The following is a 16300-nucleotide window of genomic DNA, read 5'->3' on the forward strand; positions in this document are numbered from 1 at the left end:
AGAATTATTTAGTATAGGCATATTGTCAATTAAAAGAACCTATTCACCCTGTAAAATAATTCATAATTTATGGCCAGAAATGTCATAAACATGTACAGAAGAAATATCTACAATTGATTTTCTGACAATGCAAAAAAGTGTGTTAATTTACTGTGATCCAGATAAAAAAAACCCAAATGGTTCTTTAAGATGCCATGGTTCTATATAGAACCATCTTCAAAAGGCTTTCTATTAATGTAAAGAACCCTTTTACCAGACAGGGGACCATATATGAATCCAAAGCTTTAATGGTTAATTGAGTTATCTTGCCTTATTACTAGAAAAAGAATAAGGTCTTCATCCAAATCATTATGTGTGTTGTTAAGGTCTTCTATAGAACCATCTACAATGTATTTTCACCAATACAAACAGTCATTTTACCAGGAAGGCTAATTTAAGCATCCAAATGGTTGTTTAAATTGGTGTTTGTCTACAGAACCATCTACAACAGGTTTTTTACCAATGCGAATAACTTTTGTTGTAATGATCGCTTAGAGAACCATCTACTCAATGTTAAAACCACCAACTTAAATAAACCAACTTACCAGGCAAAGATCCAGTTGGTTGATCATCCAAATGGTTAGTTATTGTGAGTTATTGTGGTTATCTATATGGAACCATCTTCAAAAGGTTTTCTATATCCAATACGAAGAACCTGTTTATCAGGCACCCCTTAAATCAACTAAATAATACTCAGAGTTGTTGTGGTTCTCTATAGAACCATTATTATTAAAGTCACATGCAAATAAATGAGTCCATGATTGTTTTACATTCTCAACAGAAAAACAAAAGAGAAAAAGCAAGCCTGATAGAGATAGCCAAGACCTGCTGTCAGCAGAGAAAGGTGCATATATTTTACCGGAGAAAAACATGGAAAGTACTAATAAAATACAAATGTTCTTTGGCGAATTAGATGAATAAATATTGCACGTTCACTCTTCGAGACCCAACACGGATTCCTTTGTCTTTCCTCGATGACATGATAATGCCTGCAAACCCCTTGAGTCCTTAAATCCTATTTGAGTTTCCAACATTGGCAGGCACACTTGTTAACCTTGTCTATGAAGATCTACAACTTGCTCTTTCACCCGTGGAACCAAAATATTTGTGAACAATAGGAGAGCACCCAAAGGATGCTGGGAAGTGACCCCCCAGCCAAGACATCCAAACAGTTGAAAAAAAGAGAATGTTATCCACTTCGTTCCTGATAAGCTCGGGGTAGGCCCCTGTGATCCACTGTTTACACTGTAGAAAACACTCTAACCATTTCCTACTCATTTCCCTTCCCTCCCCTGAGCAGAGAGAGAAAAAACATTCCTTTGTGTTTCCAACTCCAGCTGAGGTGGGTTCACAAACTCTGGAAAAGTGATGTAATTTCTTGAAAATTATTCGGGTTTGCACGCGCTCCAAAGCATTTAATGATCCCAGGTTGGTCATGGAAAGGGCACACGACTTGGTAGAGTCAGAGAATCCGCAAAGGTAATAAAACGAAATGAACACTTGAGTTTGGTGCACCTCGTAAATCAGAAAACAACGATGAAATAAGAGCAGAAATATGACAAAGAGTACACTTTGTCACTCTTAAAAATAACATCTTGTGATATTTTTAATGGTACTTTGGGAAAAAAGAAGTATGTACTTATTTCTTAAAGCCTGTTATGTCTATGTGTTTACATAACCATATGAACTCTAGAATGTATAGCTCTATTAAAAGCATACATGAACTGTTGTATATTCAGTATCTTGTAAAGGAAATGTTTTTGGTTTTGTTTCTCACACTCATCATGCTTTCCAGGGTGCGTTAATGAATTATCATGCCTTATGTATTTGAGCAGTGCAACCTTAATGAGTAAAAATCACACTTTTCCCATTGGCTCCTGGCAACACAACTAACCCCTTCCCCACCCTGCCGTCAGTGTGTAGTCACCCCCCGCCCAGACTACATTAATCTATATGTGTTTACTGGTAATCTATATTAAATTTTATCTAAAACATGTAGCTCAAATGTATCTCAGAGCACCTATTGAACCACCCATTGGATTCTAGCCTTCTGTCCATTCTGTTTTAGATTCCACAGTAGTGGTAGGATCTAATGCTGGACAAACATGGCTTGTTGTTCTAGAGTCAGCTTTAAGTTCATAATTTTAGAACAAGTCAGAAGATTTATTAATATTGTGTACTTTACAAATTCTAAGTGATGGTCTTAAGAATAATCTATAATGATTAAAGGGTCGTAATGGCTTCTATGGTGACGTGACCCAATGAATGAAAAAAAATTAGATGTCTACACAACTTCAGAAATGGAATATCCCATCAGGTCTCATTCCAACTTTGTTATTTGTCACCTTACCATAAACACTCTGGCCAGTATTCAACTTCACTCACTCCTTATAACTTACAAAAGATGTATCTTATGAGGTAACACTTCATAATTAATTTACACAATGCTATTCCCTGACTTAAAGCATCTGATTACAAAGCAATTTTTGAGTTAACTCTAAGTAGTTTTGTCAAAAGTTATTTTAGTCGATGACTCTTCCACATGAATGTGTTTACTGTTCATTTTCATCTGTAGGTTATAACCATCCCCCCCCCCCCCCAATTACCCTTACACTACATGTACCAAAACTTGTGGGATTTAAACTTGTGATCTCCTCACATTTGATGAGTTGCGGTTAGACTGTAGGGCCTCTCCAAAGGCGTGAAAAACAGAGTTCTGAGTAAATGTACCTTTCTGTTCTTTAAGTTAATCATTTTAGAACACGTCAGAAGACTCATTTATATTGTGTTTTTTTTTTATAAATAATTATAATAAAGTAATGGTTTTAAGAATGATCTATAACGAATAGACCTGCATATCCAATAATAACGCATGAAGTTTCAGTTATCCAATGCAATTACCTTCTCTCACCAAATCACTTGAGGACACACTCCACTAAAGTAAGTCTTCTGGCTTTAGAAACTGACAGGAGACAAAGACTTCTAGGCCAACAAAGCTGTGGATGAACTATACAGACTCATCTCACACTCCTCCTCTTTTCTCACCCCTACAGGCTCTTTACATAATCATTCCCTCAAAGTAATTAATTCAAAGTTGCCATTGATGATAAAGAATGTGACACAAAAGCATCAAATGCTCTGTACAGAGAGGGCCTAGCGGCTCAATCAAAGACCTCGGACCAATGAGAGGATTAATTAGTGGTTCTTACTCTGCTCTGTTCTCCTGTGTTCTGTTTTCCTCCTTTTTTCTCTCTCTTTCCTCCCAGGCCCCTCCCTCCTCCCTCCTTTTCAGATGCCTGGCTTGTGTGTGTCAGTGACTGAAAAGAGGAAAAAGGTCAAAGGTGGTTTATTTAGGAAACTCAAAACTGCAAAAGTCTTCAAAGCATGCCACCCCATTTAGAGGAAAAAAACAGAGACTCCGAGGGCCCACCTCAGACTTTGCCCTCTGTGAAGCAGACCAGCTGATGTCATAGGTCACATTCCATGGTGGAAATAGGCCAGCCTTCTGTACGATAGCAGGTTGCTGAATCATCTCCGAGGCTGGGGCGAGAGTTTGGACAGGGGTGCAGTGTCTAAAAAGAGCTTTGTCTCATCACTTCATCATTTTTGCGAATGCAGTTCAAGTTTCTTTCGCCGTAGCCAAAATAAGTTTTAAATGCTGTTGCCTTCTTTTCTCGCTTATTGCTCTGACTGGTACAACACTGTCTTTGTTAGGTGAGCAATTCAAGACCCGATATGCTTGCAGAGAGATGGAACTGGTGCTGATCAGACAATCTAAATAGACTGTGACCTCCTGAAAGGGATAATGGGGCTTCCGTTGTGGAAAAAGGAGGCCAAGACAACAAAGGGTGCAAGCCACAAGTATGACCAAAGAGGTGCTGGGTTAAAACCAGGCAGCTGGGAAACCAGGGCATGCACACTGCTGAATTGCTTTATGTCCCTGAAAAAGTAAAAGGACTCTAGAGCCATTTTTGGTATTGTGCTTCCTTTCAGTTTCCTATAAGGCGCAATTTCCACACATTCATAAAAACTGCACAAATTGTGTTTCTAAAAAAATATAGGGAAGTGGTGAAAATGAAGTGAAAGTCAAAGACAAACTAAGAAAAGTTCAACCAGCAGAGCTCAATAGGTCAAAAACACACAGATATTTACCAGACAGATATTATCAAATATATAATTTTAAAGGTTTTGGAACATTTTATAGTTTTAAGTTTAAACGAACAGACAGGTTTAAGCTATTAACCACTCCTAACAAAAACTACCCATCACTGAACTGTGAAAAAATAACAATGCCAATTTTCAGCATATTGACATGCCCCATGCCTTTCGCCCTGTCTCATTGAAGCTCAAGAACACTGCTCTGACCTATGGGCTATTTGTGCTGGGTCTCCTGCCATTGTCACTGCCATTGGCATTTTCACATGGACAATTGTAACCAGATGCTGTCAGCCACAATCATCACCACCCACTGCACTGACCACTGTGGGTGGTATTGGGTTCTATGACGTATTCCAGGTAAACATGTGACACAGAGGATGAAGAAATGTTGAATATCTGCACTTCAGAACTTCAGAAACGGAATGTCCCATCAGGCCCATTTCCAACTTCGATAATTTGTCACCTTGCCATAAACACACTGGCCAGCATTCAACCTCACTCACAAGATAATACCTTACAACTTAAAGATGTATCTTCTAAGGTAACACTTTATTATTAATTGACATACTGCTATCCCTTAAATTAAAGCATCTGATTACAAAGCAAGTTCTGAGTTAACTCAAAGTAGTTTAGTCAGAAGTTCTTCTAAACTAGATTTTTAGTCAAAGACTCTTCCACAAGAATGTGTATACTGTTAATTCTCATCTGCAGGTTTTACCCCCCTCCAACCCTCTCACTTCTTGTGCCAAATCTGAGTGGCTTTAGACAATGTACAGCTGAACCCCTGGAATTTTGTACTTAGAAATATAAGGAGATCATATGGTTAAGTCAAATCTAGGACACAGCTCGCATGGTCAAAAGTTTAAGAAGAGGACCTGCATTTACAGTTGAAGTCACTAAATTAAAAGCCCACACCTAACTGTTTATATGTCTGCTCTTACCATTTTGTGAGGGGAAATCTTGTTTACAAATCTCTGGTGAAGCAGATCTGTCTGGACCCTGTCAGGGAAAGCTTTCCCACTTGTAAAATAAATTGAGGGTAATGAATGAAGATTTTTTTAACTGCAGCTTATTTACTAATGAATTTAATACTCAACTTAAATGAACAATTTGCCATATTGACAATGTGTTGCAAGACATTTGTATCTATTGGTATTTTGTCAATTTTGTCATTGACTATTTGATATATTCTGATTATGGTATTTGTTCTTCAGCCAAAATTAATTAATGAATATACCGATAGAAATCCTCAAAAATTACCCCCAAAAATATTTTTACATTGACTTCGAAAGTATGCGAGTTTGTTTCAAAGTGTGTGAGAATGTTTTACTAAACTAAGCTTACTTAACTCAGAAAATCAGTTAAGATATATGTATTCTGAAACCCAATGATATTAGCCCAATAATATCAATCTAAAATGTACATTTTTCTGCATACAGCTCTGAACAAAACCTCATGTTGAATAAATATGCGACTGCATGTGTGTGTGTTTGTGTTTGTGTGTGTGTGTGTGTGTGTGTGGCAGTGAATGATTTGCAGCAGCAGTTGGGAGTTATCCACCCCGACCACAGCCACATCATATTTTGTTTGGCACTTGTTGAGCTCAGCACCCAACGCCATTTGCACACAACACACTATTAATAAACCATGGAACCAAATTCCCATCATACTTTCTCCAAACTTCCCAGTCACTTTCTCTTCACATTCTTTATCAATCAAAAATCTAATACTGTGAATTCCTGATTTTGAAATGGTGCCTAACGCAGGCATTACTGGAACTTTAGTCTGTTAAGGAATGCGGAGCAGAACAGTGACGAGCAAAACCGAGTCACCCTTATCTCCAGACTTCTGGAAAACAAAACATGGAAAATGAATGGCAATGTCGGGAATACGACAACATTAACTGACTAATATGTTTTTCTTCTTGTCTTCTGTGCATTGTGTGAGTTTCTTAGAAATTCCAGTAAAAAATGTAAAATGTAAAAAAAATAGTAGTTTGTTTTGTTATTGATTGTAATGATAAAGTCATTAACAGTTTTCGCTGTAACATAAAAAAAACTTCCTCATTTTTTTTTACTTTTTCTCTTTGTGGTGTGTCAAAATTATTTACAAACTGGCCAAATAAAATGCTCCAAAAAGACTTGGAATTTTATCTTTTATTCCAGTGATTTCCATTTAAAATTAATTGAGTGGATGGAGCTTTTTTCCTCTGCTGTAAAGTTGCTGTTTTCAAGATACAAAGTTTTTATGGAACAGAACTGTGTTCTACCCATACAAACCTATCAGCATAAATATATATCAGATTTCTTTTTGTATTTTGTGCAAATTCTATCCTGACATGTCTAGTAGTTTCTGAAGTTCTATAAAGATAAACATGAAAAGAAAATAACGAAAACATGTACAACTGGATGATAATGTTGGAAATAAGACAACATTAGCTTTTAATAGGTTTGTTTGCTTAGAAATGCCAGAAGAAAAATCCCTATCTGCATTTTCTGACATAATGTGAAACAGATATGTTATTTTAGATGAGGACTGTATCAGTAGAATTTTACCTGGAATAAACCATCAGGATATTTCTTTTTTATTTTCTGTTAAGTTTGTCATTTTGGATATATAGTGTTGTATATGTGACAGCAATTATATATGATTCACATACACTACACATCTCAACAAAAAGTTCCCAAAAAGAGACTGATAACTCCTTACAAATCTTTGAGATACTTTTTTTCTTGAGAACCATATAACTTATATAATATTTTTTCTCAAAATACATACAATATACCCACACATACAGTACCAGTCAAGAGTTTGGATACACCTCGTCATTTAATGTGTTTTCTTACTTTTTATATATTTTTTATTTTGTAAATATAATATTGAAAGCATAAAGCTTTACAGGAACACATGTGGAATCATTTTATAAAATAGAAGTTTAAAAAAAAACAGAATATGTTTTGTAATTTAAATTCTTCCACATTTATCTTTGAGGACAGATCTGCACACTCTTGGTATTTTAATCTCAGTGTCTTCATGAGGGAGAGATACCTGGAATAGTTTTCTCAGTGTCTTAATGGAGTTTCTGGAGGTGCTGAACAATAGTTGCTGCTTTTCCTCCAGTTCATCCCAAATCCCCTTCTCAGTTGATCGGGTTTAGATCAGGGGGTTAATGTGGAGGACAAACACTTTTTTTTTGTTTATTATATAATTCCATGTTTACCTTAATTGTTTTCATGTCTTAAATATTAATCTACAGTGTTTCAAATAATAAAAAAAATATATAAAAACATTAAATGTGATGTGTGTCCAAACGTTTGATTGGTATTGTACATATTTTTTACTAGTATCTGAGTTGCAAATAGTGGAAAATATACCATTAGTAAAGGCAGATTCTTGTTAAAGCTGCTGAAAATGAAACACACTCTAAACTTACCATAGTGTGATTTACAGCAGAAATAAATTTACTGTAGAATTTTACCTTCACTGCATTTAAAACATGATGATTTGCTGTATACAGTTCATCCAATCAGAATGACTTCATTATGCAGTAGTAATGCTGTGAAAACTACAGAAATTTGTTATAATGTATCTTATCATCCAGTGTTGCAATAATAAGGTAGTATAATAGTTAGTCCTCTGTTGCTGTGTAATGCATTATTACAATCATAGACTTAGAAAAAATGACACATCCCCTTGAATCAGCAAGTAGTCATCCAATCAAGTGGCACACAACACGCCTGGACGGAAACGTTTGGCTGAAAACAACAAGTCACACAGAAAAAGAAAAGGAAAAAAACACGCCATAGGAAATGACCACTGTGATTTTGTCCGACCTTTCCCCAGAATGTTGTGTGAAACTGAATGACTGTGGCATTCTGAGGCCGGTGGTGTATGGAGCTCAGCAGCTTTAAGCCGTCTGGGCTTCCTCCGCATCCACTGCTGCTGTCTATGAAAGTGCTGGCCGACTTAAACCAACACAAATAACATGGCTTGGGCTGTGCGCAGACAAGTAAACGTTCACTTAAGACCCAAAATTACACACCACACTCATGGCACACACGCACAGTCTGTCTGGTGCGTAGGACATAATGCATGTTTACCTGCAAAGAAAAGCCAGGCACATCTAAGAGTGATTGACTTACCAACATAATGACGGCCTTTGGGCACTAAAAGCTCTCTGATCCCCCCGAGGAGATTTTCGAAAAGCAAATATGAGGGGAAAATAAGGTGTTTTATATACCATACGATGAGAATGCATTATTGTCCTGCTTGACGTTGAAGTGTGGGCAAAAAAAAAAACATCTGTCGACCGCTCCGCAAGAAAATAATACGCTTTGGAATAACACTGGTTTAAATACCTCTAAAGCCAGATTCACCAGAACTGACTAATGTGGTCAAAAGAAAAACAGAGCACCAATAATATTACATCACTCCCCCTCCCCCCAAACCCCTCACACCACACCGCCACCACAACAGTGACGTAATATTATTGGCCTTCCACAGATTTCCTCTGTGCACTACATCGTCACACAGCATTGTGTTACAGTGTTGTAACTGCTTGCATCATATTTTTCTGCATTATCTAATGGTTATGTTATGTTTATTGGTATGGAATACTTTCAAAATCTATATTTGGCCACAAAAACGAACCAAACATTCAGGTGGGGTTAGGGTCTGAAAATATCTCAGACTTTAGGCAGAGACAAAGTAAGCAACACTAACTCAGTAATGGAGAGTTTACTGTCCACAAAAATGCTCTACCACCATAAGAGAAGATCTTTAGAGACGAAGAGAGGAGGAGCTACCAAAAAAGTTTTGGCCCACAGAACAATAGGTCTGGTCTCAGACGCTCAGCTGCAAAGTTAGTGTGAGATTATCAGAGATGTTGGCATCTGAGATTACCACTGGCAGAACATCAGTAACTAAACACCCTCATCAGTAAAGACTGTATACACTACTCTACTGGTGCTTTGGTTAAGAAATGTTTATTTTTTAAGCTTGAATGGTTCTTGACTTGGATAAATGGTTCTAGAGAATAACAGTTACAAACTGGTACAATATGAAGAAGTACAGACATCCACACTCATTGTGTTGAGGTTTAACTTCAGCATCTATTTTATGATTTATTTTTGCAAATGAACATTCATTGTTCAAGTCATTGTTCAACCATATTTCTTATGATGACATGAGGGCATGACATCTTTGTTTAGAGAATGTGTTGACATGCTCACTTAGGATCTGGATGTATGCTCACTTAAAGGGCCTCACAGTATTGGAAAAGGAGAATAATTTTGCACAAAAAGATTAGCGTGTTGTGGACAGCAAAGAACATATATACCTCTCCTTCCAAAGAAGAGTAGCTGCATCTAGAGGATGGTTGAGGGAGCTAAAGTTAAAACATCCACTCAAGCATTTATAAGCTTGAAGCTCTGGTGAAACGGATGTATCAGGTGCTTTTGAGGCTCTTACATTAGCTATTTAGCTAACACCTTCCCTAAAGGGTTCATAAAGTACCTGACATGTCTGCTTTACCACAGTTAAAAAAAAAAGATTTTCCTACTCAAAACAATTGTGAGAGCTGACTTATGGGCAGTGAGTTTTTTTTAAACCACAGACGCAGCTCCTCTTTTTTAAAGGAGGTGGATATAAGTCATATGTATTATGTATGTGTATAAAAGTTAGTTAGTAAATAGCCTGCTGAATTGTTGGGTTAGAATAGCTGGATATTTTACGATCTGATTTGATGATCTTTCACAGCAGTAGTGTGTTTCAGATTGCGTTGCTGCATGAACCATTTAATATGAAACGACTGAACGTCACAAATCACAAAACGGCATAAGAAACACTTGAAGAATAAGGTGAATAGCATTACTCCAAAAACATGTCCTAGCATAATTATAATTAATTATTTATTTTAATTTTACATATCATGTAGTGTTCTTGTGTTACATGTAGATTTTCCCACCTCATAATGTCAGTGTGATCACTGCATATCATTGTCTTCTTTGTCCATCAGCTAAGTGTTATACATATTGGTATTAGTGGCCTATTGGTATTGAGGGTGCAACAGTGCTTCAGTGTATGCAGTGACATGGAGAACATTCAGAAATGTTTAATTTTACCACAATTAGTTCAATATGTGTGAGTTTATGGAGAAATTGGCTTGCTTACATTGACTAACATCAACCTGAAAAGTTAACCAATCAGAGGTGATACGTTTGCATATCTTGAATATCATGAATATTCATGAGCCGAAATCTTCTTCATTCTTCCCCACCCACTCCTCCACCAAATATCTCACAGGACATTCATTCATACTAGGGACCACTGCAAAATGAATTAAAAAAAACATGAAATGAGACTTTTGAACTTTTAAAAGCTTCTACATATTTACCAATCTCATTTACTCAAGATGATTTGATAAAGAGCAGTCTGCTCATTTATGGCTCCAGAGAACATTTGGATGAATGTAGCTGAAACTATGGCTGAATGAACTGGATTACCTAATGTTTGTGTTTCATGAACAATCGCAGGGCAAGAGCAAGTCACTCCGAAATGTTATGCTTGATTTTCAGAGTCCAACATAAATAATTTATGACACACTTTAGTGTGGTCCATGAAGTAGACCATTACTGTAATTGGATGGCTCCTCTCTTCTCCTTAATAGCTTCTGTTGCAGTTGGCTGCCGATTTGCCCATTCTAATAATGCCAATCTTTCTGGAACACACACACACCACGCTGCCACCCATCATTAGTCACAAAGTCTTGTGTGTGGCTCACAAACAGAAAAGACGTTGTCATTTGGGCTGTGCAAGTGCACCGGACGGCCCTGAGCTCGAGCATTTCTGGACGCTGTTTCGACTGCATTAGTGAAGCATTAAAATGAAGCTGACAGTCTTCTAGGGAATGGAGATGGCACAGGGGACGTTAGGGGGCAGAGCTAGTCTGCCAGCCTCACCACTTTGTCTCAACAGACAATTCTTTCGGGGTGACCAAATGGTACCACTGTGACTGTTCTTTTTCAAGTCCTTTCACCACAAACATTCGTACCAACCTTTGTGTGTATGTGTGCATGTGTGTGTGTGTGCATGTGTTGGTGTGTGTTGCAGATTTTGGGTTGTTGTTTTAGTGGTTGCCTCCACATGCATGCAATTGCCAGAGAGTAATTTGATAATTGCTGTGTTGTCTCCGTTCTGGAGAAGCAGGGGAAGAACGTACTGCCCTTTTCAACAAAGCATCCAATCAAACACTGCTACTGACCAAATAACATAAACACCACTAAACACCCAACTAATGTTTCGAGCCAGAGGCGTCTGTCACATGATATTAACCTGGTATCAGAGAGCAAACCTAAACAAGGCACTTTACTGCAGACTGAATACATGCTGTTTCAGTGTTCAGCTGTCCAGCTGTGGTCAGGGGGTCCAAAAGCACAGATGAGGAGGAAATGAAACTTCAGACACATGGCACTGTGTAAAGTGACGTGTGTGAGGTCTTGCGCAAGACCTTGGCTGCAGCAGGGCACATATTGCACAAACGCCTCGCTCAGTGAACACACTAAAACTTCCCACCGTTTCAGAGGACATTACTTCCAAATGGCTCCCAGGGGAGGTACAAGATACTCCACATCAGGGCTCTTTACAAACTGTGAAAAACTAAAAGTCTAAAAGTTTGTTACGCTGCTGACAAAAACACAGAACACACACATGCACACACAAAAAGTCAGCTCAACTCGTTCATGCTTCCCAAAGTCAAACAGTGAGCAAGAAACAATGGACTGCTGTAATTAAATGTAATGCGCAATTATAGCACTGGTAAAGGCAAATTTTACAGCTGACTGATGTCTACTTTATGATCAGAAAACATGTAATTTTCCAAAAGGATGGTTAAGCCCAGAAAAAGGGCATTGTACTGAAATACATGATGGTTTTCAGGGAAAATAAGACAATAGTTTGCTCAGTGGATTATGCTCTTCAGCCTACGTTCAGTGCCTGAACACGTTGTAATAAATCTTCATTCTTTTCTTGTCTTTACTCTCTTTAGGAAGGAATATAAGCCAAGGACTCCCAAATTTAGGGCTTAGTTGCATTGCTTTCACTGTCTTTCCTACTAAAACAGGCATGCCTTTACAGGTTTTCTGTATTTATCCATGAAATGTATTTTCTCAATATCAGAAAAAAATGGAATACCAGGCAATGCATTTCCAAAAGAAAACTTTCTTACTTTTACACAAGATATTTCACATGTTGTCTGCTCAGATTAACTTAATTTATTAATAAACAAACAAAAATATATATATATATATATATATATATATATATATATATATTTGCATTTTTTTCACTCCTAAATGTTTCAGGTCATCAAACAAATTTACATATTAGTCAAAGACAACACAAGTAAACACAAAATGCAGCTTTTAAATGACGTTTTTTATTTATTAAGATAGAAAAAAATAATCCACATGGCCCTGTGTGAAAAAGTGTTTGCCCCTAAACTTAAAAAAAATCCTTCACTTTGCTGTATATGAATTTAGCCCCACTCTTCTTTACAGAATTGTTGTAATCTGGATTTTTTAAACATGAACCGCCTTTTTAAGGCAATGCCACGGCCTCTCAATAGGATTCAGGTCAGGACTTTGACTAGGCCACTTGACTTTGTTTTTTATCAGCTATTCAGAGGTGGACTTACTGGTCTGTTTTGGATCATTGTCCTGCTGCAGAACCCAAGTTCACCTACCTCGCTCTGCCTCACTCTACCTCCCCAGCTAGCACACAACCGACCTTCAACGTTGAAATGTGGTTGAAATATGACTAAAGTAATGTCTGTTGTTGTTTCAACGTTGAACGTTCAATGTTCAATGGTTGTGCTAACGTTGAAATTTTAACGTTGAATCAACGTAATGTCCTCAACCTTCTGCCGTTTGAATCAGAATTTTACATTTCCTCACCATACAATTTCTAAAAATGGTTGGATGGAGGAATGAAAAAGTGTTTTACTTCTATTTGCAGTAACTGCTTTTTAATTTAACATCATGTTCTAATAGTTGTTTTAGTGTTTTTGAGATCAGATGTTGAATCAGATTGGTAGTGGTGGATAACTTTCTTTATACTCAGCTTTACTACAGTGATGTAAGTTGTTAACACTTTGTTAACCATAGGATTTTCTAATTTTAGTGAGCTATGGTTTATTACAGGTTGAATGTATGATGTTAAAACAACGTTGCTATAACAACATTGATTCAATGTTGATTCAACCATAACATATACGTTGATCAGCATTGATTCAACGTTTATTCAAAGTTAAAATGCCAGCTGGGTCACTCTACCTCACGCTACCTCACTCTACCTCGCTCTATCTCACTGTACCTCACTGTACCTTGCACTACCTCACATTACCTCACTCTACCTCACTCTACCTCGCTCTATCTCACTGTACCTCACTGTACCTTGCACTACCTCATATTACCTCACTCTACCTCACTCTACCTCGCTTTACCTCGCTCTACCTCACTCTACTCTTCCTTACTCTACCTCATTCTATCTCACTGTACCACACTGTACCTTGCTCTGTCTCACATTACCTCACTCTACTTCACTGTACCTCACTCTACCTCGCTCTACCTCACTCTACCTTACTCTGCCTCACTCTACTCTTCCTTACTTTACCTTACTCTAACTCACTCTACCTCGCTCTACCTCACTCCACCTTACTCTGCCTCACTCTACTCTTCCTTACTTTACCTCACTCTATCTCACTGTACCTCACTGTACCTTGCTCTGCCTCACATTACCTCACTCTACTTCACTGTACCTCACTCTACCTCGCTCTACCTCACTCTACCTTACTCTGCCTCACTCTACTCTTCCTTACTTTACCTTACTCTAACTCACTCTACCTCGCTCTACCTCACTCCACCTTACTCTGCCTCACTCTACTCTTCCTTACTTTACCTCACTCTATCTCACTGTACCTCACTGTACCTTGCTCTGCCTCACATTACCTCACTCTATCTCATTGTACCTCCACTCTACCTCTCTCTACCTTGCTCTGCCTCACATTACCTCACTCTACCTCACTCTACTTCACTCTACCTCACTTTTCCTCACTCCACCTCACTCTACTTTGCTCTACCTCACTCTGCCTCACTCTGCCTCACTCTTTCCTATTTCAGGTGAATGCAGTCATTTTGTTTTCTTTTAGAAACATTCAGATAATACAACCTTCAATACCGATTCCACTTTACTCGGTTTGCATGTTTTTTTTTAAGTAATAGTTATAGTTATGGGAGGTTCTATACATAGCACTGTGAAAACAGTGTAATTGTAAAAGCTGTGATCAAATTGGTGTGTTATCAGCACAGTCTAGAGTGCCAGGTGTAGAAAATGAGACGTTAGGCTACCTGAGTGCATCAGGACACTTGCCTATCATCACGATGCTCTTCACTGGAGAGGAGGAATGTTGCTACTCAATCCTGTTAATCTCAACTCGCAAACACAGCAGTGCACATTCACAGACAATAGGATGCTAACTGTCTTGTAATCAAGAAATCAGGACTAATACAGCCTTAAATTCCAGGTGATCCAATATCACGAGCCATGCCTGATCACTCTAAACAAATCTGTCCAATCTTTTATATTGAGTTCACCAAATGAATCCAGCATAAGTAGGATTTAGGCATTATGGATCATCAGGTAATGGGAACGCATTAAGTTCTTGTTTACTCTAGTTTCAACAGAAATACTATAAATAGAGCAATCCAATTACTAAAGTAATTGAACGAATGGTTTTATGGATCATGGCATGCATGTTTTATATTAGTCAATGTCCCATATACCTGAATCCACCTGACTTTAGAAAGGACTGACTAAAATTATCCTTTAATATCCACTGTGGTCAGCAAAGTTATTACAGCTTGTTGAGATATAATATAATAGCTGAATGCATTTATCAGAAGCGATGTTCACAAGAATTTGCACATTTTGTGTTTCTCACATGGCTTGACAAGGTTGTTTTTTTCCTAAATTAAAACATTCTCCTTTGTAGCCCAGTACATCAGCAACCTGAGATCACTTACCAGAAAAATCTTTAAGTGTGTCAAAACTTTTGACTGCTACTGTATTTGTACTTTTCTAAGTACACTGTAAAAATCTTCAAAATCTTAAAAAATTAACTAGTAATTACATTTTTTCTGATACCACAATAGAAATAGCAGAAAACCATCTACAGTGTGCTATTTTGCATACCGATTGCTTCATGGCCTATTAGTGAATCTCTATGATTAATTTAATCCACAGATGTGTTGATATTTAGGTACATTTTGGGACCTATTTATCCTAAATTTAACTAACTTGCTTTAGATTAGTTTAAGGAACATTGTGTAAGGGCTACGTACGTGGTTTCCTTCAGACTGTGGTGTGTGGTATGGAGGCCCCAAACACCGGCAGGAGGACTCCACTGCAGAAAACACACACACACACACACACACACACACACATACACATGTTAGAGTTACTTGTGGTTGGTCGGATGCACGGGATGCACTGAATGCCCAGCCAACTATTGAAAGTGGATTGGCAGCGGTAGGCCAGGCCAGAGAGGCTAAAGCCAGTCTCCTTGTGTAAAGCGTGCTCACGCATTCCTTGCCAAATATCGCTGCTTCTAATTGCTCCGTCTCAATGGAGGAAAACGGGGTCATATCATAAGCCTGCCTCGACCTGTACAAACTGTTCTAAACTTTTAAGTTGTTTTCCTGCAGCTCTGCTTTGTGTAAAAATATCGGGAAAAATAAGCTGAAATGTGTTTTTGTATGCTTTCTCTTTTACCCAAAGGGCCTGATTTCATAATGAAATCAATTTCACTCCACATCGCTGTCAGTGCTGTGTTTGTCGGAGCAGGGCCACCGTATAAAGACGAGATTGTATTTCTTCACTGCTCCACAAAGTGATCTAATTGTCAGTTCCCAATCAACCAGTAGCTGTGAAGAGGGCTTCCTAATTATGTAACCATAGTTTCTGACTTGTAAACAATAGAGGGGCACTCTCTGTATTTTTTCATATGGGGCAAAATCTTGCTTGCGAGCTATGGCGAGTGGGATAAAAT

The sequence above is a fragment of the Astyanax mexicanus genome, chromosome 2, assembly GCF_023375975.1.
Source record: "Astyanax mexicanus isolate ESR-SI-001 chromosome 2, AstMex3_surface, whole genome shotgun sequence".
NCBI classification, from domain to species: Eukaryota; Metazoa; Chordata; class Actinopteri; order Characiformes; family Acestrorhamphidae; genus Astyanax; species Astyanax mexicanus.